The sequence below is a fragment of the Leptopilina boulardi genome, unplaced genomic scaffold, assembly GCF_019393585.1.
Source record: "Leptopilina boulardi isolate dan_hultmark-lab unplaced genomic scaffold, ZJU_Lbou_2.1 LbouV2_126, whole genome shotgun sequence".
NCBI classification, from domain to species: domain Eukaryota; kingdom Metazoa; phylum Arthropoda; class Insecta; order Hymenoptera; family Figitidae; genus Leptopilina; species Leptopilina boulardi.
In genome coordinates, this window is record NW_026137670.1 from 842,873 (window position 1) to 868,488 (window position 25,616).

The 25,616-nt window shown below is 26.0% G+C and overlaps 1 protein-coding gene across 7 annotated transcripts in view; it reads right to left on the reverse strand.

The window, feature by feature from the left end:
- LOC127291179 (myocyte-specific enhancer factor 2) overlaps positions 1 to 25,616 on the reverse strand; it is a 53,943-nt gene that overhangs the window by 25,245 nt on the left and 3,082 nt on the right. For 5 of the 7 annotated variants that reach the window (XM_051320119.1, XM_051320117.1, XM_051320116.1 and 2 more), the window contains exon 2: positions 24,796 to 25,096. The gene's annotated coding sequence lies outside the window, so the exon portion shown is untranslated. Of the gene's footprint in view, positions 1 to 7,127; positions 7,334 to 7,729; positions 7,818 to 24,795; positions 25,097 to 25,616 lie in introns of those variants that run through there. The other 2 variants (XM_051320114.1, XM_051320115.1) reach the window with 2 other exon arrangements.

Sequence of the window (25,616 nt, forward strand, 5' to 3'; positions counted from 1 at the left end):
GTATTTTCCACCAATGACTGTTGGCTGATGCATATAAATATTAAATTCTGATTGAGAGATTTATATTGTATAGTCAAATGGAAAAACCTTGTGAATATTAAAATTTCAAAAAATTTCTATTATTATTATTATTATTTAAAAAAAAAAAAAATGATAATTTGTGACTTTATAATTAAAACAATAAATTAATTTATAAAAATAATTCAATTAGAAAATTTTTAAAATAAATTTTTTTTTCCAATATTGTTTTAAAATTTCAAATTTGAAAATAATAAAATTTCTATCTGCGCAGTAAATCAATAAATATATGAAATATTCACTGGGGAAAAAAAGAGTTGATATTATTTTGCAAAATTAATCGGACAGTTAAACAGTTAATTATCGAGAAACACAGATAATATTTTTAGATTGTGAATTCAACTCCTATATGCAGTATATATATATATTTTATAAAATATCGGATGTGGGAAATGTGGTAAATAAATATGACAGATGGTGAAAGCGTGAAAAACTCTCTTCGAGATTGTTAAATTATACCACATCCGATGGACGCGCATATAAGGGAAGCTTGACATTTAATTAACCCGATACATTTAAATGCACGGACGCGCGTTAAAAATCACTTGATTGTAATAATTTACGAGTTGACGAGCAATCTCGCGACTCAAACAAAAATCAATTTTTTTTTTTTATTTCATCCATCAAGTTAAAAAAAAAAAATGTTGCACAAAATATTCCATTGAAATTTAATTTTTCCAAATTTCGTAAAATAAAACCTAATTTATTTTCATTTATATTTGAAAAGATTTTTAAACTCGCTATTGGTTACAAATTAAAGGGTTAAAATTAAAAATAATTCAATATATTGGCTTTCAAGTTAATGCAATAAGTAAAGGTTTTCAAGCATATTAATTATTGATGACGGATAAAAATTTATTCCATTTGAAATTAAATTATCGGAGAGAAGAAGAGAAAATTGCCATTAAAAGTGTGCCATGGAATAATGGAGAGTGATTATTGTTAAACAATATCGATTCTCAGAATCGGGTTTTTATTCCATTTTTTAAATAATTTATCATATATTTCTATTTTTGCTCGGTATGTGCGAAATATAATATTCGCTCTCTCGAAAAAAAAAAAATCATCATCGATCATCTAATAAAATAAATAAATCAGTTAATTTTTTTTTTAAATTCTCTAATCATTTTTGTATTATATCTTCTACTTCCTCTCTCTTTCTCTCTACTGTCGGGAATTGTTGAATTCTTAACTAAAATCAAGGAATGTCCATCTTCATTATTGAATAAATCGCGCTTAACCGTGTGACCTGGTCGATCAAAACCCAAGTTGAAAATAGAATGTCACTGAAAACGACAGAAGTGAGTCCAGATCCTGACACAGAAATAGAAAGGTATGGATGAATTTTCGTGAATTTTTCAAAGAACTAAAAAACTCGTGTATATAAAAAAAGACGTCACAAAATAAAAATTTAAATCAATTTCATCATAAATTCAACTCAAGAAAAATAGAGAGAGAGAGAGAGTAAGAGAGGATTTTTAAAGAGACAATTTTACACAAAAATAACAAGTCAATTGTGAAAATAGTTCATCGGCGAAGATCAAAACAATTAAATTTCTCTTCTGGTATATATATGAATTCGGCAGTTTGACCCGTTCACGTCAAAAACATATATGGATTTTATCATCAATGAAGATATTTTATTTTTTTTTTTTAGAAACAAATGAACAAAAGAAAATGTTCTAGTTACAAATTCATAAAATTTTCAAATATGCATAAAATCATATTTTTAGATTTCCTGTCGTATAATATATAGAAAGAACAAGAATTGAAGCTCTACGACATTTTTACGTGACAGTGATTTCAATGCTATGCTTTATGAAGTGCACTACTTGTATATATATCTGAATGCAAGGCATGAAGACTCTTTTCGACGTAAACAAAATTTCTTTTCCTTACGATATTATTACAATATAGATATATATATAAACTACAAAAGTGTCCGTCCATCAATTTTTCTCTCCAAGTTCATTTTCCTATATCGACGATTTCAATAATGAATTTTTTAAAACTAAAAAAAAAACCTTCTCCCGGTAGTGAATATTACATTATTTTTTTTTTTTTCAACGAGAGAGGGAATTCTCGACACAAAACTGTTGCCGGATGTGTCTGTCATGAGTGAGAGAAAGAGAGAGAGAGAGAGAGAGAGAGAGAGAGAAAAGTTTCTTCCTTAGAGTATATAGGAGAGCGGGGAAAAACCTCATCTTTTCAAGCGTCGATGATTGATTTATCAGACACGATAAATCTGGACATTTTTTTTTCCCCGGAAAATTCACACTTTTAATGTTTAAAACAGTTGACGAAAATAAAACAAAAATTTTCCACAAATATTTATTTAAATTATTTGAATTTAATCTTGGATTTAATGTTAATTTTTAAAAATATTGCAATTTTGTTCAAATAATCGAATATATATTTGTATTTTATATTTAATTGAACGAAATAATTTTTATATAATCAAATAAATATTTATTTTAAAAAAATAATTTTTAATTAAATCAAATAAATCCTATTCGAACCAATAATTTTTATATTTAAAACAAATATAATTTGAGATAAATAGGGACGCATGATTATGTTCTAAAAATCATTAGTCATAATTTACATTTTATCGAATTTTATTTGTCCTAATCAGTTATGAACCGAATTTTAATTTGTTCGAAATAGCATTTGGCATAATTTTCTTCAATCCGATTTTCTATATGGCAGAATTTTTATATAACGGAAAATTCAACTCACAGAATTTTCATTTCTTCGAATTTTTATTTGTCAGAATTTTTATTTGTTCGAATTTTCATTTAACATAATCGGCATTTTAAAGAATTTTTATTAGGTAGAATTTCATTGAATAGAATTTTCATTTGTCCGAATTTTCAAATGGCCGAACAAACAATCGACAGAAAGATTTCGGCTCGATTTTTAAAATCAACCAATCAAAAATTATTCATAAAATTGTGATTGGTTGATTTTAAAAATCGCGCTGAAATCTTTCTGTCGATTGTTTGTTCGGCCATTTGAAAATTCGGACAAATGAAAATTCTATCAATTAGAAATTCTATTAAATGATTTGTCGGTTAAGTAAAAATTCTGTAGTATGAAAAATCGATTATATGAAAATTATATCAAATAATAATTCGAACAAATAAAAATTCATCTAAATGAAATTCTACCTAATAAAAATTCTTTAAAATGCCGATTATGTTAAATGAAAATTCGAGCAAATAAAAATTCTGTGAGTTGAATTTTCCGTTATATAAAAATTCTGCCATATAGAAAATCGGATTGATGAAAATTATGCCAAATGCTATTTCGAACAAATTAAAATTCGGTTCTTAACTGATTAGGACAAATTCGATAAAATGTAAATTATGACTAATGATTTTTAGAACATAATCATGCGTCCCGATAAATAATAATTATTCGATATAGTTGTTCGTTAAAATTCTTTTTTTTTTGGAAAAATAATAAAAATTTAAATTTCACTTAGCGGCTTCTTCAAAAAAAGAAAATATTGAGGAAGTTTAAAGATTGTAAAACTGTGACAAGAATTGAAAAAAGTTTATATAAATTGGAAATTGTAGAGGACCATAAACCCATAACGAAAATACCAGGTGGCTGCCAAACTTGCAGCTTCTTCCTGGGCTTGGAAGTAACATTATAACGTTTATTGGAAGAGCACACCCCACGTCCTGTATATATACATAAAAGAGAGAGACTGGGATGTCTGTATGTCGCAGTACCGGATATCCGCTCACCCTGCGCTTGACTCTCGACCTGAGGGACATCTTGTTCCGACACTCAAAAAAACATCAACTAGCTTTGGAAGATAAATCGTATAAGAAAAAGTAGAAGAAGAAGAAGAAGAAGATGAACTAGAAAAGGGAGCGATAATCATGCCAAGAGGATCGCGTTCAATGATCCCATATATCCATCGCACGCGTTCCTCTTTCACTCGATGTCAACTTCATTAAATTCAACACTAATCCCCGTCGTTTCCATTTTCAAGTCAATTTCTTTTTTTCCCCCTCAATTTTTACAAGAAAACTTCAAATTCTCACGAATTTGTAATAAAAAGAATTTGTTTCCTAATTTTTCGTATAATAACAAAATTTTGAAAAAAAATTCAAAAAGACTCTATTATAACGCTTATCCAAACACATAATCTCTCGACGATGAAAAACGAGCATGTATTTTGCGCAATTGGCACGTTTTCAAAAAGAAAAGAACCAGTGCTGAAGGATGACGTCAACCTGTCGGGCAAAAGCAAAATCCACGGCTAGCCGACGATGTGAATTTTTTTCAAAGAAAATCTATCTCTCTGACGTACTCGTGCATGTGGATCAATAGCTGACCTATTGAGGCACCAAGATTACTTAATTACAAGTGAACAAAAAAAAAAGAAAATAATTTTTTTTATTTTCAATTTTTAATAATTTTCTTACTTTTAATTCCAACAATTTAATATACAGAAAAACTATCAAAAACATTATTTTTCTTTAAAAAATTATGAAATAAAATTTTACAAATAAAAAGAATAATAAACAAATTATAATAAAAAATTTCTAAAGTATCACTTAAAAAAAATATGTATATGTAAAATTTCTGTTAGCACAAAAAAATAAAGAAATAAATGTATTTCTTTTCAATGGAGAAAATGTTATTGCTGAAGACTGAAAGTAATCGTGTTTCTTTGTCAGAGAAATGATAAGTTATTGATAAGAACACAAATTGTGGTTTAAACGTAAATAATAATTATTCATTTAAAAGTATTTGGAAATTTTAAATATATACATATTGAAAAATATAAACATTATAAAAATAAATATAAAAATAAAATAATAAAATAAAAAAAATATAATAAAATTAAAGAAAATATAATAAAAAACGAAATAAAAATAAATTATATAATTAATTAAAAATTGAAAAATAATGTTTAAAATTGAGTTCTGCTATTAAAAAGTATATGTCAGTGACTTTGAAGTACGTGAAAAAAAAATTCTATATATGATCTTATCGCACATCCTCACAATCCCTACTATGTAATTTTTTTTTTTTTTACTGATTAATGTAATTATTATAAAATTCTGCCGTATAACTTGCTTATGGTAAGTGTGCACATAATAGTCGTTCTGCAAATTCGTAAAACAGTTAATGAGAAAAAACTACACTAATTATGAGCAGAATGAATCAAAATGATTTAAAGACTTTTTCCTTCTTGGATTAAAAAAAGAAAAACGAGGCAAATTAGTGCAAATAATTGAATAGGAGAGAAGATAACATTTTTCAATTATGGTGTAGAATAAAAAAAAAAAAAAAAAAAAAAAAAAAAATGTAACGCGTATAATAATTAAGCCAAGAGGTGAACAAATTTTAATAAATTAATAAAATTTAATTTTCATTTTAATCTATTTTTTCCATGAAAATTAAAAATTGTTTCTATTCTCAGAATTTTGCTAGCGTATTTTTTTAAATAACAATTTAAAAATTATGATTTTAATGTAATATAAGTTAAATATTGCATCTTGAAAATTTCCATTAATTATGAAATTAAATAAAATGCCATTAAGTTTCATTATAATTTGACTGTTGAATAGAATGTTAATCTTATATATATATGCTTATCAGAAAAATTAGTGGTAATGGATTCGTGAAGATAATATATAATTTTTAATACATATATATTGTGGCGCACATCTGGCCGAGTTATATTATAAATTTTATTTTAAGAGATTTTTAATTTTGGAATTTTTATTCGTCACATATTCATGCAAATTTTCTTGCATCTAATTAAAATGAAAACGATATATGGAATCAATTATTTCCATTATAATAAATGTCGATATATATATATATATTGAACAAAATAAATTCTGTCGCATATATCATTAATTAATAAGATTATCGTCATATATAGGGAATAGCGCAGATTACTAAACTTAGTAATTAGTTACCATTGAACAGGAAACGTAAACGATTTCTAATCAGATATACAATATTGGTTTCAATCGTCGTTAATAAGCTTATAAGATAATATTCTAGATGGAAATTCATTTGGAATATGCAACTTGCTCTGATATTTCTTGTTTGACAAGTAGATTTAGATATCTCTCACTAATTATAAAGAAAAATTTCATTAAAAACAATGTCTATGTAAGTAAATGTGTAATAAAATTTTAGTTAACTAATCATTAGAATTAAGTTAAAAAAAAAAAGATAAAATATATTTGGATTTTCCCAGTTTGATATTTATGTACTCAATAATCAATTAAATTAATTTAATATAAATAACCATATACTGTTTGAAGTGAATTTTAAATTCTCTATTATTGAAAAATATTAAATAGAAGATTTGTAAAATTTAGCCACGTACAATCTTATATTATTTATTTAGAATTAGAATCAGAATTTATACATGAAATTCTAAATGAAGAAAAGTTTATTTTTTAACCTTTTCTTATTATTGTTTCATTGAGTGACTAAAATTTGACGTTTTAATGGAAATATCGAATCAGTTAAATTTACTAAATTTTCTAGACAATCTAAAATTAAAAATTAGCAATCACATTCTTATAAAGATTCTATTTTAACAATAAACCAGAATCCGATAATTTTTACTAAACTTAGAGGCAATTATCAATTATACTTTCAACAATAATATGGTAATAATAATAGATTGGACATCATGATAATTTTAAATATTTTATTATCATACTTCTTTAATATAATTATTATTAATTCAATATTAATAAATTAAATTCTAACAAAAATAACCGATTAAAATGTTATAAAAACGTTTTAAAAATTGTTTATAAATTCAGCAATTATTGGTAGCAATCAGGGAATCATATATAATTAAGACAATAACACGAGAGAGATAAAGCGACTATAGAAATTTATAAAGCAATTTATATTATAAAAAACACTAGAAAAACTGTTTAAACAATAAAGTCGAATTAAGGTGGTAAGAACTGAGGTTAAAGTCAAATGATTTTCATCTCTGAAACAATCTCACGAGAAAGGGTAGGCGCCATGTTATCCAAGCGACTTACATGAAAGAGGTCACAGTATCCGTGATACTTGAGCAAGGTCTACCGCGCAGAGGAGTCATCATATCGCATTCGCAGAGGCGCACACTGATGACCAATGTCATCATCATAACCAACGCACAACTTGACACTGATAATCCTCAGTTTATACAATTCCTTGCTGTAAATAAGAACCCCCTCTAAATTCTGAAATCCACATCAATTTTCCTTTCTTCCTCTCTCTCTCTCTCTTTTTTTTCCAAAATTATTTGTAAATCAAAAACCGAAAAAAGTGCGAAGTGTATGGAGTGCTCGCGTCAAACCAACTAAACGGACCTTGATTGTAAAACGTTTTCGTTGCGCGGGTTTGGCTGTACACGCGGGTTGCGCGGGGTTACAATTTTAGCGTGTAGTAAGTATTAACAAACCGAGGGAAAAGATACCAAAAATAATTCCGGTGTGAAGAAATAAATCGGGGTGCGTGGTGGTTGCGGCCTTAGGTCTGGGTAGGTATTATAAGAAGAGGAGATACAGCATTGGTGCGAGTGAGAGCTAGTATGCGAGAGTTTGCTGGTGGTTAGGCTAAAAGGCTGTGCAAGCAGCTGCTTATTCAAGATAGGACTTACCTCTGCTGTTTTTAGAACTCCACTCCCAGAACTGCACGGGTCGAACCGAGCCAAAACCAAAATACCATCGTAACTCGCGGTATACCCCATCGCAGATTCTGTACCAACCGTATAGCCCTCACCTTATACCCCTTGTACCCCGTTTATGTCCACCAAGTTATTTGACTGACGCGCCATCATGACGCGTTGAATCGCAAGAGAAGATCGCATTGTCGATGATGGCGGCGGACCAACATCCGATTCGCTCAATGAGAGGAGGCGTCGCGACGCTTGCCAAACATTAGAAAGAACGAATGAGATACACCGAGGCGGGACGTTGATCCGTTAAGATTTTTGTTAAGTTCACTCTTGGATCAAAGATTTTTAGATGATTTCAATTTAAATTCTTCTTTTGAGAAAATAGTGTGAGGTAGGTAAGTTTGAAAACACTACAAACCTATATAAAATTGGTTTAGATGATATCGTCAGGCTAGCTGTTTTTAATTTACAATTCAAAGCTGAAGATTAAACAGATTGTAATGTAAGGTTCGATTTTGATTGCATGACAATTCAGATGTGAAACAAACCACTTGGTCTGGGTTAAGGTAATTTTAAGAATTCTAGCCTTAGCTGCTAAAACGCAGTAAACAGCATTACAACAAAGTGGCAGCATTGCTAACAATTTTGAAATTTTTAAAAATTCTGCATTTCTAATATAGTAAATAGAAGCGCAGCAATAGGTGACGATTTTGGTGAATTAATTTTTCATTTTATTGTACAACGTAGAATGAATTGATATAATGGGGCAGAAGTTTAATCGGTAAAATCATTTATTGTCTATTGGAGACTAATTTCTGCGGTTTAATCAAATCGTACATATATATATATATATAAAATTTGAAGTAAAGGAGCGAGAGATATCCGGTAGAGTGACATTAATAATTCGTTAGTAGCTGTATCTATAAATTAGATCGACGGTATAAGGCAGAAGTCATTCGTTCCTCCGCATCGTATGATATGACGTAATTTCATTTTAACAGAGAACCTCTATAGGTTTTTGGTATATATATATATATCTGCAATAATAAAATCTGTCGTAATGTCGGAAATTCAGGAATTATTCGATATTAGCGTGAAACCAAATTGCGCGCTTCAAGATATCACTGAATAGTTGATGAACACGAGATATCAGTCCTCGGATTATATATTCACTACTAATTCGTTTATTGAAACCTGAAGCAAATCGACTAAACCTCTAATGCTTTTTACTCTGAATGAAATCAACCTGAAACTGATGGGATATATGTCAAATTTAAAAACACAAATTCAACTCTCAATTGACAATCGCAAATTTCGCTATACATCTCATTCATTAACGATGGATTGATGAAAAACAACCATTTCACAAATGGACTGGAAATTTATATTTAAAAATAGTTTGTAACAATTTATAACTAAACAAATTAATTAAAAATTACTAAAAAGCATAAAGAGAAAGGTGCAGAACAGAAATAAAATCCACCTGGCATTTTATGTTGATTGTTCGAGTGTTTGACAGAAACGAATCAAGTAAAGAGAAAAAGAACTTTAAAGGGGAGAAATAATAATCATTTAGGCATTGCATTTGAAATTGAAAACCAAAGCCGAAGTTTATGAACGGAGGTCTGGAAGAAAACAGGAAAGTGAAACGACATTGCAATGGATCGGCACGTGCCACTCGATAAATCTGTCGGCAGCTGAGGCCACAGCCGGCAAACCAAGTTTCTGATTCTCGGTCCAGGAGGGCCAACATCCCCCTGCTTTTACCAAGTCACGTCTATGTACACGTGTTTCAAGCAGTGCAAGTGAACATCTTCAATATATATATATTATCAAAAATCCATTTTATATATAATAATCAGAATATTTCAGTCTAAATTGTTTTGCTTTGTATATTTTATACTCGAGTTCATTCAACATTTCTCAATTATATTTTAAGATAAATACATTAATAATCTCCTTAATAAAAATTCATAATCGACTTGTATTAATTTTTTGCCTCAATATTGCATAGGACAATTCGAAAACCTAGACTATATTATATTTATAAATTACTCTCTGTGTATTATCTCCAAATTATATATAAAAGTATTTCTAAATAATGATAGTTTCACGAGTAGTTTCAGTAAATCGTTATTTCCAAATAAATTATTCCCAAAATGACAAAGTTAAATATTGATAAATTACATTAGTTTCAATAAAATATACTTAATTAAAATATAAATGAATAACTTTAGCAAAATTACGTAATGTTATTCAAAAAAAAGATGAATTTTTAAAAAAAAATGAATCTTTTAATCTCAAACAGATAATTTCATAATAATTGTTGTGGGTACTTGTACCTGAAGATACATAAATGCGATAAGAAGTGGATTAAAAAAAAAATGCCTTGTTTTTACGTGAAGATATCATTATAAGGTTGAAATTTAATATTTCAAGATAATCAAATATTTATAAACAGAACATTTGAATTTGATAAGTTTTGAAATTCCACCTCGAAATATGTGAATAATGAAATATTTAAATTTGACAAGTTTTAAAATAATTTATAATATAAAAATTTAAATTAACTATAAACTCTTTCTTTTTCACATTTTTATTTAATATTCTTTAATTAAATTATGCGTATTAAATTTAACTAAAAATAATTTAATATCCGTTATAAGATTATTTTAGAGCAAAATGTTATATTCGTATTTTGTATTAAATTTGTCAATATTATTTTAGAGCAAGATTTTTTTTTTTTTTCTTCATTTTTATAATATAAAATTATATTTTTCAGTAATTTTATTATATCACGATTTTTCAGAATGATACGAATTTCAAAATGAATTATGTCAAACATAATTTTTAATATATCAAATATAAAAAAAAATTAAATTTTCTTCCTCTAAATTTAAAGAAAGAAATTTAATCAAATTAAGTTTCTTTCATTAAACTATGAGGGAAAAATACTTTTTAGTTGTTTAATGAATTATATTAAAATTCTATTATTAAAATATATCATATTATAATCGAAAAATACATTAAACTATGTATTAATATATTTTTCAATGAATATTTAAATATAAAAATTAATTACTCACGTATATATGATGATAAAATGAATGTTGAATATCAAAAAATGTAGACTCACCTGTAATAAAATAAATTAGTTATAAAATGTATATATATGTATATAATAGATAAAAATATCAATAACAAAATATGAATTCCACTATATATGTATTATATTATTTATAAAATGTTGTGGACTAATTTTTTATGCGATTTATTTTGTGATTAGACCGAATAACTTAATTTCAAAATCGATCCAATTTGATTGCATTAATATTGATTTGATCTAATATTTAATTTCTCACATATTTGTTCCATTCGAAATTTCATGACAGATCAATGGTCTTAAGTATTTATTGTGAAATGCATTCTTCAATACATTGTTCGAACATTTGCAATCTAGGATACATGCCAAATCTTGAAAGATGAAGGTTACAGTTATTATATATATGCGCGTAGATTACTCTATTCATCATGTTTTTATACATGTAGACGCATCAATTTTTTCGTTAATATTTCGCAATTTTTTTTTTTTTTATTGACATTTTACTTATTTTATATAACTGTAAATTATTACAAAATAATAAAGTTAATTTTGGCCTTGAAATATTTTAAATAAATTATTTCTTTATCAGCAGTGTCAAATAATTTATATATATATATATATATATATATATATATATTTCTCTTCCAAACTTTAACATAAGTTCTGAGCATTTAATACTCGAAAATCAATATTAATAATATTGATGCTCGTTATGCTACTAATGATCTGTTTAAAAAGCTTGATAAATATTTAATTCAGAAAATCAATGGTTAAAACCTATAATTTTCTGTTTCGAATACATAAGAAAATTTTATATTGGTTCATATAAATATATTTGTTTATTTCAATTTTTTTATCAATTTCAAAAAATTAAAAAAACAAACATATAAGAATATTAAAAATGTAAATGAAAACTACAATTTAAAACTTACTGTACATTTAAATTAGTGATGTATTTTACTAATGAATTAGAGAAATTTTTTTTTTTTAATAATTTATTAAAATTGGTTCATAAAAGTCAATCACTACTCTCTAAATCTGAATTAGTAAAAAAGTTTACTAATTTGAATTAGTGACTCACTTTTTGCTTCTCAATTAGTAAAATTTTACTAATTTTACTTTTTTTACTAATTCAGATTTAGAGAGTAATTTGATTAAAATTTTCAGTAAACAAAATCGAATCCTTCAGAAACCAAAAAAAAAAATAAATATAAATGACTAAAGATTAGCAAAATTTCAAGAAATTTAACAAAGCTCTCTGTCTCTTTGAGAGTTCCAAGAGAGAGAGATATATATCTGTGATTTGTGAGCGTCCTGTTGACATGAAACATTAAGAAGAGAGACTAAAAGGCAAAAAAAAATTTTTTTTTTAGGGGAAGATTGCTTTTGTTATTAGAAACAAAGTTATGGGAACAGCTGTTGATTATATAGACAGAGAGGGATATACTTTTATTGGTCATACACGAGGATGAGTAATAAACTTAAGTCGTTCAAAAAGTTTTTCGATTTTTTTTTTTTTTTTTATATATAAGAGAATTTTGTTATTCTTTGTTAATTAATGAAGCAACATATGCAACCACATCTTAGCCATATTCTTTGTTCTAATGACAAGGCGAAGTCACAGCACAGCTTGGATGCTAAAATTAAACCAAGACGCTAACTATGAAAGAGAGAGAGAGAGAGAGACTGAGGTTGAGCAGGAACAAACGCGCCAGGAACCAAAGCACGTGCTTTCAGTATAAATGACGTGTGCCTTGCCCTCTTTTTACCCTTCCAAAATCCCCCTTCCCCCTTCATTACAGACAAGCAAACATTTCATTTTCTCTAGCGTCTATCAATTATCACTCCTGATGTTGAATACCAATTTTACACATTATTGTAAGAGTAGTCGTCGAAAGAAGAAAATGCATAGCCCCTTAAAAATTCTCGCGAGAGAGAGAGATGAAAGTCGCGCAAGTCCAAAAGCTTCTTCCTTTTGCCAAGTGTAGATTTTCAGACATTCCTGAAAGCGTGCGTGTATCCGAACACGTGCACCCAACCAACAGCAAAGCTCAATAAATTCATCGTGAATTTATACACATATGAAAAAAAAGAACCCCTCCCCCCCCTCCTAAAAAAGAAGACCTTTTTAATGTGTCATCTTTTATATTCTTTGGTGGTCCTAAAAATCGGAGCGCGATTATTCCATAAAATTCATTTAGAATTTTCATTTTAAAGAATTTTACACTGAAAAAAATTTATTTGATTCAAATACTCTCTACTATTATCAAATAAATATTTATTTATATCACTCTCTAAATCTGAATTAGTAAAAATGTTTACTAATTTGAACACAGAAAATTAAAAGGCATTAAAATAAGCTGCAACGCTTTTTATTTTAATCCAATTTTGCTTATTTTAATACCAAAATGGATTAAAATAATAAGCGTTGCAGCTTATTTTAATGCCTTTTAATTTTCTGTGTAATTAGTGACTCACTTTTTGCTTCTGAATTAGTAAAATTGTACTAATTATTAGTAACTTTTACTAACAATTAGTAAAATTTTACTAATTCAGAAGCAAAAAGTGAGTCACATTAGTAAACATTTTTACTAATTCAGATTTAGAGAGCAAATAATTATTATTTGAGATGGTATTTGTTTTAAATCCAGAAATGCCAGAATTTAAAAAATTAAAATCCTAATTCGGAAAATGAAAATTCTAATTCCTAAACTTCTTCAAGGACAAGTTAACATTTGAAAAATGAAGATTTCACTTCCTAAATCCTCCACTGTGGACTAAAAGATTAAAATTTTCTTCTCGGTTCGCACGAAGATCAAATGTACGAGAATTTTCAAAAACCTGTAAAAGAGAGGATTTTAACTTCTTATTTAGGGGCAAACACATGCGGGATGAAACTTCTTTTCTCGCAACGGTGTGTTTTATCCCGTGTAGAGTATAATCTCTGTAGGAGGCTGGAAAACACATGTACCACATTCGGTCAAAAGGGGGCCACGTGTGGGGTTGTATTGCCTCCTGTATACATTTGCTTTTTCCCCGACATTTGTTTAATGTAACACACACACACACACAATTCGAACGAAAATCTCCTAATGTGCCGAAACTTCAAGGGGGCGCGATCTCTCAACTGGACTTACAGGTTTAAAATACTGCTACGCGCCTCACGTTTCTCTGGGATAGTAATAAGAGATGAAAAATCACGCAGTGATTTTACACATCTTGACAACAAAAAGTGACCCACACTGATGGGAATTTTTTTTTTTTCAAAGAAAATTTCATGCTGAGATTTTTAAAATTTAGAACAGAAAAAAATTTATTTTTTAAGACAGTGTAATAAAATTCGAAAACTATTATAGAAAGGGAAAATTAAGATAATCCTATATTTCAATTATGGTAATAACAATAAATGCTAAAAAATAGTAGTTCAAGGAAATTAATGGCAAATTGTTAATTTACCAGTTAAATAATTTTCGATATTTTTTATATTGTTTATCATCATAAATAATATTTAAATTTGAATTATTAGTAAAAAAAATTTAACTAATTTGAATTAACAACACGTTTTGTTTTTGAGTTTTTAAATTATTACTAATTAATAGAAAAATTATTTTTAAGGAATCAATAATATTTAACTAATTTCAAAGCAAAAAATCAATTATATTAATTCAAATTAATTAAAATTTTTTAACAATTCAAATTTATGTAGAAATTTTTTTGGTAAACATTATATAAAATAATTTTGTTTACTCCTAAGCGAAATTATAATTTCTTCTCTCAAACATTTTCATGACACTGATAATGAGAGCGCGGTCTTTCATTCTTGAATCACACAGTATATATAATAAGCGAATAAATGGCGATCGTCCAGATAATCTTGGACGCCATTGCAAGTTCTCGCGCACAATATATATATATACATATACGTATAACAAAAAGTGAATGTCGCTTGCATACTAAAAGTACACGAGGCGTCTTAATCAATTAAAAAAAAAAAAAAAAAAAAATTACCTTCAAAAAAGAGAAAATAGAAATTTTGACTTTTACAATTAAATTCAAATGCCTTAAAATAAAACAAAAAAATTAGAGAGTTCCTTCTCATCTCGCAGTTATATTCATTCAGATCTTCTTCAAATTATCTGAATCACTTTTGTTATCCAGCCAGATCCAATTTCTATTAAGGATCCGGCTGACTCATTGAAATACCGGAAGTTCACAATTAAAAGCTGCAATACACGACATTTATATTCTGCCCTTTTTCTAGATATTATATAAGTCTGAGATTTATAGCTTAAACTTATTCTTTCAATTCTTAGACGCGTAAGTGTATTTTTTTTTATCGCCAGAAAAACTTTATGAAAGAATCTTTCTTTTTTTTCCCAATTTTTCGGTCAATGAATCACGAATAGCAATTAACTAATTCGATAAAAAGTTTAAATTATTAAACAAAATTATTTCATCTTTTAATTGTACAAAGTTTAGAAAAGTTTATTTATTTAAGTTATAAATAAAAAAAAAATATTAAATAGTAGTAAAAATTATTTTAAAAAAATTTATAAATAAAATAAGAATTGAAATAATTATTGCATTTATAAATATATTTTCCATTTGTGAGAAAAAAAAATAAGAATGAATAAAAAGATATTGAGACTTTAGAAAAATTAAATTTTCTTTTTCTGATATAATGTATAAATGACTGCAATTCGATTATTTCGAATGAAAATTAAGGGAAAATTTAATTAACGGAAATTGAATTCACTGAACATTATAAAGACGAAAGAATTTCTTTTTTTAAAATCATATTTTAAAAGCAAAAATTTAATCACCAGAGAATTATATTAATTAAGTATTTGTAAATTTTTTTTTCCTTAAAATAAAAAAAAATCTCTTTTTCTTAAAATTTCATTATAATCTCTATAAAGAATAACTGACTTATTAAAAATTATAAGACGCTATCTCGTTCAATAAGTGTATATGCACTTTAAATAAGAGAATTTTTCACTTATTTTAAGTGAAATTTCACATTACTTAAAATATTATTAAACCAGAGAGCGAGTTATAATTTTTAATAAGTATTTTATTTATTAACATTTAGAGAATACTTTAAAAATATATATAAAATAAATATTATGTAACTACAAATGAAAAATTAATTAAAAACATTAATCAATGTTTGTTGTGTGTATAAGTATAATTTAAGCGGATTTCTATTAATTAATATTTCCGTATTCTATATTATTATAACGTAATTCCAATTTAAGCCACAAACAAGTCTTTTGTTCCAATTAATGTAAAATATAAAAATATTTATTAATATAAAAAAAAAAAAAATATTTATTAATATTATAAACTTATTAAAAATAAACGCCTACTTATTAGATTTCAATTCTTTGACTGGACTCTTATAAAATTTCATATTTTTTACTTAAATGAGATTTTTAATAATTATATTAAAATTACGTAATAAGTATAAACTCTTCGCTCTTATTAGCAAACTTATAGGAAATCTAAATTGAATATCCTGATTTAATTATATGTTGTATTGGTTCTAGTTAATGAAATTAATTTGAAAATCCGAGAATACTAAATTTCATTTAATTGTATTAACGTACTTCATAAAAGTAATAAACTTTAATTGCAAATTATAAGAATTACGTTCATTTTTTTTCACTTATTATTTTGCTCAATCAACTTATTACAATTATTGTAAGAATATATAACAAAACAATCAATATATAATTTATAAATTTTTATAAAAGAAACGGAATCAAAAATATTTAATAATAATAATAAAAAAAAAGAAAACAAAATAAATGTATGTTATTATTTTTTTCCAAAAAAAAGTAGGTTCGAGAGAAGACTATGAAATTAAAATTCCTTACGAAACGCATTTATGACTTCCAATTTGTTATTGAAAGATTTCGAAAACTTTCTCTTTGCAATATTTTCATTTTATATGCAAAAATAACTGGTATCCGAATTTAGAGTCAATTAAAAAATTCGAATGTCTAAATATAAATCAGTATATCTATAAATATAAAAATATATAAAAATCCTTTAAAAACAAACAAACAACAATATTCTCTTTAAAAGATAAAACAAATTTTTAATCAAATTTTCAACAAATAAATTATATTGAACACAAAATGATATAAAATAACTTGTGATGAACTAGATTCTTTTTTTTTTTTTTTTTAATTTAGAGGAAATATATTTAAAAATATATAATATTATTATTTCATAATAAATTAACCTTATTAAGTCCAATGAAAGATAAATCTAATAAATAATTCATTTAAAACAATTATAATATATAAATTTTAAAATAAAATTTCACTCAAAAATGATAAACGAATTAAGTATAAAATGTCATGAATTAAATTGTGTTCAAATGTGATATAATTAAGTAAATTATTCATCGAGTTTTTCTTTTTTAAAAAGACTTTTTTTATATAAAAATTATAATAAAATATAATAATTTTATTATGTGCTGAACTAAATTATGAAAATACAAAAATAAAATTTTAAATTTAAAAAAAAAAACATCGAATTTTTATTTTGTCAAAAACATTTTTATTTGACGTAAACAAAAATTTTAATTCAAAATTCCGCAAAATAAAAATTTATATTTAAATAAAAATTCTACATTTGTTATTGATATAAAAATTCGAAATATTTATGGATGTTTTAAAATTTTTTGTGGGAAAAATACCGGTCCTTGTAAAAAAAAAAAAAAAAAAAATTGTTAAAAAGTGTAAATAAAAATAATAAATATTAATTAATTTACGCATCTAATCGTTAACGATAAAACTAAATTAAAAAAAAAAGGTGATGCCAGATGTAATAAATAATTTTCTCAATGACATTAAATTAGTTGCTTTATAAACGTGTAATAAATCAAAAGTGTAATTTTCTGAGAGAGGTGATTCAAAAATTATCATCAATTTCTAGTCATTGAATCCAGACACAAAAAGTGTCTGTGTTGGAGATTGTGGTTTTATTCATATATACATATATATGAAGTAACCTGTAGCAGCCGAGGAAATCATCATGTGCTATATTGCTCTCCCGCAGCCTCCTTCCTCTTTTTCAAAGATCTATACTACTGTATACGGCGCAGTGCTTGAAATGCGACACCGAGGTTATGAGGAGGATACAGAGCCTCTCTTAGGTGGGAACGAGATGTGCGTAAATTAAACAGAGAGAGGGAAAAAGAGAGAGAGAGAGAGAAAGAAGAGAGATTTCAACTAACACTCAAAGAGTCCAAAAAGAGAGATAAAAAACACAGCATCATGTGTGTCAGAGAAAAACAGAGAGGGTCAATTCTTGAAGGTATGAGTAAACCTCTTTGCCGGTTACATTATCAAACTAACATTTTTCAAAAAGAGATTATATATTGCTGATGCCAGCCAGCTTCATGCAAAATGATCTAATCGCCTCTCTGACTAATCTACTTATAGACTATATAAGAATTATAGATAAACGATATATACACAATATCCTATACTCATATATATATTAATTTCAACTTCATTTATCCTTTTTTTCAAAAATTAATCACATCAATGAGAAATTCACGTTTATGATCAACGATTTACAAGAAAAAATATTTTTCTATTCAATTATTTCAAATTAAAAAATTTTAAATATTTTATTTATATTTTAAATTTTAAATAATTTTAAAAAAAAGTTTGAATTATCAAAAAATGAAAAATTCAAAGTTTTATATAAAACAAAAGATCCATCGAATATTTGTAATTTTAAAAAATAATAATTCCAATTAATTCTAATTTCAATATAATAATATTGGTATACTAAATTATAATAATACACTAAAAATTGTATTCGAAAAAAAATATACAAATTACAAAAAAATTTAAATACATATAAAATATATAAATAATTTATCGTGTTTGCAAAATTAATTTAAATATAACAATATTTTAAATGTAGAAAGATATTTAAACAAACGGTTGTTAAAATAATATTTATATAAATATATAAAAAAAAAAAAAAATTAAACTTCCTTATCTTGCGTAATTTATATGCAAGTAACATTTTTATCGCATATATATACAAATTTCTCAATAAAGTCAATATCAATAAATAAAAAAATATTCGATATTCTCATACATTGAAATTAATATAGTTATATGCTAAAACAAATATATATACAAAAAATAGATAGAATTTAACTTTTTAACTTTAAATATCGTTAAAAAAAACAATTTTTTGAAATTAAAAATTTAATTAAATTCTCCGAATTTCTTATTGGTATTCAAATCATTTTTATATTCGCAAATTGGAATGTAATTTTGTTTTTTTTAGGGGGGGGAATTTAAAAAAAAAAAAAAAAAAATTTGTGGGGGAAACCCGAGTTTTGAGAATTTTTCCATTAGAAGTTTTAAAAGCACATGTGCGTGAGTGCGTTTATGTATATAAAGGGAGAAGAAGTAAAGAGAAGAGAAGAGAAGAGAGAAGCGAGAAAGTCGAGCTGGCAGCTGTTGGGCGCGTGCGGCGTCGAACCATTTAAGGCGCGATCACCGGACGCCCGGCGTCGCAACAGCCCTCCCCCACCCCCAACACCGTCACCTTACGCGCTCAACAGACCCCCCCAAAACCCCCTTTTACCCCCCTCACCCCTAACCAAACGTTCAAAGTCTCGAGAGTGCTGTATCGCCTCAAAACTTTCAAGTAGAAGAAGAAGAAGAAGAAGCCACTACTGCTAATGCTTTTTCGACAAAAATTCATGATAAGAAGCGCGGCCATATCTAAAGAAAATCCACGCCACAAATATGTACTACTTCAAGTTTTTAAACACTTCAACTTTGATTATATTTTCTTCTTTGCGTTTTTGTTTTTAAACATCTTAAATTTCTTATTTATTTTTATATAAATAAATAAATAAATATACATTCTTTTATTTATTATCAGTATAGTGAAAATAGCGAAAATTCCAAAATGGAAAAAAAGTTACGAAGGCATATGACAAATATTTTATCTCTAAATTCTATATATAGAGATAAAATTTAAAAAATCACGAGAAGAAAAAAAAGACGATATTTCCTAAGAATTCACAATGAAGAACGTGGGTATTTTATTGTGAATATTTTATTTCAACAAAGTCTGCACATTCAATTAAAAGAATATTGCAAAGTGTTATGCATTTGCTTCATTCTTAAAAAAAAAAAAATTCAAAAAGGGAGAAATTATATAATAAGATTTTGGAGTTTTTCTCTCTATTTTATAATCAACTTTTTAAAAATTATTCCATTTTATTAAAATCTTTCTTTAAATTCCGATTTTAATGTCTTTATAGATATGGAAAATTTTAATTAACTCTTTTATTAGAGTATTAAAAATCATGCACATTGCTTCAAAACGCTAAACTATTATTTAATTGATATTTCCAATAAATGGTATTTTCAAAATAATTATTTCAGTCAAGCTCCCAGAGAAATAATTTTTTATTTTTTTTTTTAATAATAATTAACATTTGTCATAATAATTTGAACACTCAAATAAAATTTTTTTTGTTAATTTAAAAAAATCCGTTTCTTTGACTTGTTGGAGCCAAAAGTTTTGAACGTTCAAATGAACAAAATTTTTTTTTGCAACTTCTTTAAGTACGAATTTTATTACAAAATATTGTTTTAAATATCTAAAAATAAATTATTAATTTAATAATTGTTTAATTTACTGTTTTTTTTTTACATTGACATAATAATTTTTAATAATTTATAGAGTGAAAAAAATATTTCGTTCATATGAACGTTCAGAACTTTTGGCTCATTGACTTGTTTTGTTTCACAAATTTTTCCTTGAAAAGAATTTTTGATTCAAATATTTGGATCAAAAAAATTGTATTCTGCAATTCAAAGAAATTCTAGCATTCAAAGAAATTTTGTTTTTTCAGGGTGTCTACTAAAAATCTGCGAATTAAAATTCCAGGACTTTATCAGGACTTTCCAGGACAAATTTCTTATTTTTCCAGGACATTAAATTGAATGACTTTAAGGAATAAAATATTTTTAGTTTAACTATTGTTTTCAGAAATTATTAAAAAATTAATTAATTACTTAAGTAAATTTTCATTTTATTTAATGAATTTTTTTTAACTTTATTGACAAAATTATAAATTTTTGAAAATTTAAAAGCAAAATATAAAAAATTCAAGGACAAAAATTAAAATTTCAGGACTTTCAAGGACATTCCAGGACATTTTTTCAAATTCCAGGACATTTCCAGGATTTCCAGGACTAGTTGACACCCTGTTTTTAATTGAAAAATAAAAATTTCTTTGAAACAAAAACAAAAAAAAAAAAAATTTCTGAGTGTAATTTAAATGAAATGTAATTTTTAATTGAAGTTTATTCTAAAACAATGGTCAACTGAATTTATAGTAAAAAATTTTTTTTTAATAACACTGGTAATTAGAGACAAATAGTTTTTTTCTTTGCGTTTATTATTGACTGTAATTTAAATAAAAAATGTTTTAATTTGCTAACTTTTTTTTGGAGCATGTATTAATTTACAAAAGAATATGTGTCCAAGTTGAAACTTCAGGTTTTACTATATATATATATATATATATATTATTGTATTATACAATAAGGAAAGCTAATGACGTCATTCGAATCATAGTCTCAATCGATAGAGCTTTGTACATGCGTACGTTAAAAATGAAAGCATTTTATTAAACATATAATAAAGTCACTCAAAGTATTGTTATATATACGTCAATAAAAAAAAAAAGAAAAAAAAAAAAAAATTTCCCTCAAATATTATAAATTCCATTTTAATTTTGCAATTGTAATATAAATAAAAATACTCCGCGTGTAAAATAATCAGTTATAGTAAACGCAACATATAAAAATACACATCATTCATTGCAAGTTATTCTATTTCCACGTTACTCGTATCTATAAATTCAGAGAGTAGCTTTAGAAATAAGTTTCTGTCGCTTAAAAGAGCAGAATTTAAATATATATATACCCCTGCAGTTCTGGTATTTCGCTGTATTGTTTTCAAGTTCAACAATCTAAAGAGAGAGAAAATATGCTACAAATATTTTTCTATTTTTATAATAATATATAAATTTATAAAGTGTATACCTTAAGTTTCTTTATATAAACTCTAATTATATTTTCAAATAAAATATTTTATGTAAATAATATTTAATATTTATAGATTCTTTTAAATCTGTAAAAGTATATAAAATTTATATTACATTTTTTTTGAAAATACCATTATAATTGAAATTACAACCGAATCAAAGATTTAATTTTTTTTCACTTTCAAAAATGTTATTTTAAAACTTTTAAAAAGATTATAAAGTTGTCAGAAATGTGAGTCTAAATTTTTCTTCATTTTCAATTTATCAAGAGGAAACTCGAAATCATTTAGAATTCAATGAATTATAGAGAAAGAGAAACCCAATAGGAATTTTTTTTTTTCTCAAGCCTTCGTGTATAAAGGGTAAATGACATAGACATCATTCTCTCGTCAATGCTAGTTATCTTCCAATGTGCAATTGAGTCGAATAAAATGCCTATATAGTTCGACGTACGCTTTTCACTTTTATTTTTCGTTTTTTTTTTCTCTCACACTCTATAATATAATGTAAGTATAGAATTAACTATACGCAAACTGACATATCCCAATAATGTTAGTTTTATTTATGAAAACTTTTCTTTTGATGAAAAAATAAAATCCTTTCATAAAAATGATTTCCATACAAGAGAGTGTTATCAAAGATTTGAAATCGACATTGAATGGTTGAATCGAGTGTTATTCACCCTTTAAAAATCGATTGACAGTTTATTGTCTCTAGTTACATGTATAATATATAAAAATATATTATTTTTTTTTTTTTTTTTTTTGTTGATGGAAATTGAAGGTGAAAACAAAGTCGAGCAAACATAAAAGAAAAAGAAGTATACCTCATATATATAATACTACAATTAGTTCAGGTTTCCGTGTAATTTCTTTAGCTTTGAAAAGGTGATGTGATGGGGCTGGGGGAATTTCTGAGCGTGCAGAGAGGAGGCAGATAGGTGTAACATATAGAAAAATGTGGTATATAGAAAGATGCAAACTGGGCTGTACGGTTGGTGAGACAGGTGAAGTAAGGGACAACCCTAGAGAGAAAGAGAGAGACAGAGAGAGAGAGAAGCACAGGTATGGGACGTTATGTTATATATCGTTGAATATATATGTTATATAGGTGGACGATCATGTATACGAGGCGTACAGGTAAAAGAAACGTTACCATGGAAACGACCATGGCCACCCTCAATCAATAATTATGATGGGGTGTCGGTTCGGTCGGTGACGCAGGCAAAAGGCCCACGTGGTCCTATCGCCACGTGCAAGACCTCCATTTTTCTCTAACTGTTTCTCATGACGTAAATTATATACTTTAACGCAGATAGAGAGAGTGCGCGACAATAAATTGTCATTTCCAATCATTTCGTGATTCTTTCAATTTAATTAATACGTGTATATGAAAATAACAAAAATATCTTTAAATACAATGTGGAATTCAATCAATGGTTTCTTAATTATTCCAGACAAGCTAATATAATACTTATTTTAGGGGGGGGGCGATATTATTAAAGTATCACAATATGTCAAATACAGACAATTTAAATTGCTTTTACTGTTTCGTGAGATGTTATGATAAGATATATTTATTAATAATCATTGTTTAAATACAAAAATATAGAAATATTGTTAAAAAAAAAAAAAAATGCAGAAAAGTGGAAATAAAATCTTTTTTAATTTTAGAGTAAAATAAAATTATAACGATTTTGTATCCTATTTTTGAACATTCGATTGAATTATTTAAATAAAAATCGAGAAAATTGATTTAATAAATAAATCACGATTTTTTTTTCTGATAAGTTGTTTTAAAACGAGAAAAATCTGAAATTATATTTCTCAAGCGAGTTGATACTGAAACGAGAAGGAAAGAGGAGTTAAAAATTCAACGTCTAATATTGACTTGTCTTCCCTACTCTTTCTCTTTCTCTCTCTCTCTCTCTTAACTCGAGTGGAGTATATGACGGTTAACAAAACTTGCATAACATCTCCCAATTATCAAGTCAGACGTTGGGTTTGCATTTCGGATGTCATGAAAAAAAATTACGCGCAATCGGTAAATATAAGCTGATTCATTAAAAATTATAACGTGACTTCATATATATAAACTACGTTAATTAATCGTTATGTTAGTGACAAAACGTACTCAGTATTATGGTGATATTAACTTTCCTTTAGACATTAATTTTTTTTATCTTGTAATAAACTTTATAAAAGTAAATTTAACTTTAAAAAATTATTTTTAAAATTACTTTAATCTTTATTGTGTATAATTATAAAGCTCAATTTATTCCGTTTATAAAAATTAAAACAAATTATTATTGAATATATTTATAAAAGCAAAAAATAATATAATAATAATTTATACAAAATAAGTGAATTTTGTATTCTTTAAAATATTTTTAAATAACTGTATACATAAAAAAAATTAATCAACAAAATGAATTTATTGCTATTTTTCATTTTTAAAACAAGAAGAAAAGTTTTACCGTTTATATTTAAATATAATGATTATAAAACATTATTATTAGTTGAACATTTTAAAAAAGAAAACAATTGCGGAAGAGTTTTAAAAATAAATAAAGAATGTTAATTCCGTATAAAGAAAGAATCGCGACTGAATATCAATGAAAAAAAAAAATAGAGATAATAATCTATTCGAAGATCACGAGGTCTATAATAGTATCGATGAAAATTATAAGATGCAAACTTTTTATCCAATAATTTTTTGATTATTGGATAATCAAGAATCAATGATATTAATTATTTTTTCAATTTTAAAGAAACCTTAAAAACTAAAAATATGATAAATGTAGATTGTTTTATATATTCAGGTAAAACTTACCTTATGAAACTGTAGTTATCCTGAATTTTCTCAGCGTTTGCACGTTTCCCTCTTTTATCATTCCCTACGTCAATGACCAAAATAGTCGATAAGCCGCTTACAAGCACCGTCGTAATTCAATTATTTTCACTAATTTTTCATGAGACGTTGCCCTACTTTTCAGAATGGATGTTGCACAGCATTTTCATCTCACTAAAATCGACTCTTTTTTGTTTCTTTATCTGATAAAATTCCAATTCTTCCATCGTTTTCACTCAATCTTCCAAAATTCATTGTGTATTGTACAATCCTCAACTGATTCCTTGAAAAATAAGAAAACAAAAAAATCAGAACATTTTATAATAATAAAAAATATAAATATATATTTTAATTAAACAATCTGCAATTAAATATTACTAAAAAATATTTCTAAACAAATATGAAATTTATCGCATCTACAATTTAATTAGAATTGTTAAAAAAAATTTCTCTGAATTAAAATGCAAAATAATTTTTCTGTTGTATGAAAAATCTTTTCTGTGAATGTTTAGTATATAATTTTTAGAGAAAATAAGAGGGGGCAATATTTTCAAACTATAGAAATCAAACGAAATCGAGGGAAATAATTTCGTCAGAATACTGATTTACGTTAAAAAAAAAAAAAATAAATAAATAAAGGTAATATAATCGAGTCAACGTTTAGGTCATGTTATACACAATTTTGCATATCTTGTGGATTCTATATTGAATATATCTTTTGTATCGTAAGGTCAAACGATGTATTGTCATGAACCTGGTATTATATTATCCGTTGTGTAGGTCTAGGTTCTGTGAGATTCACT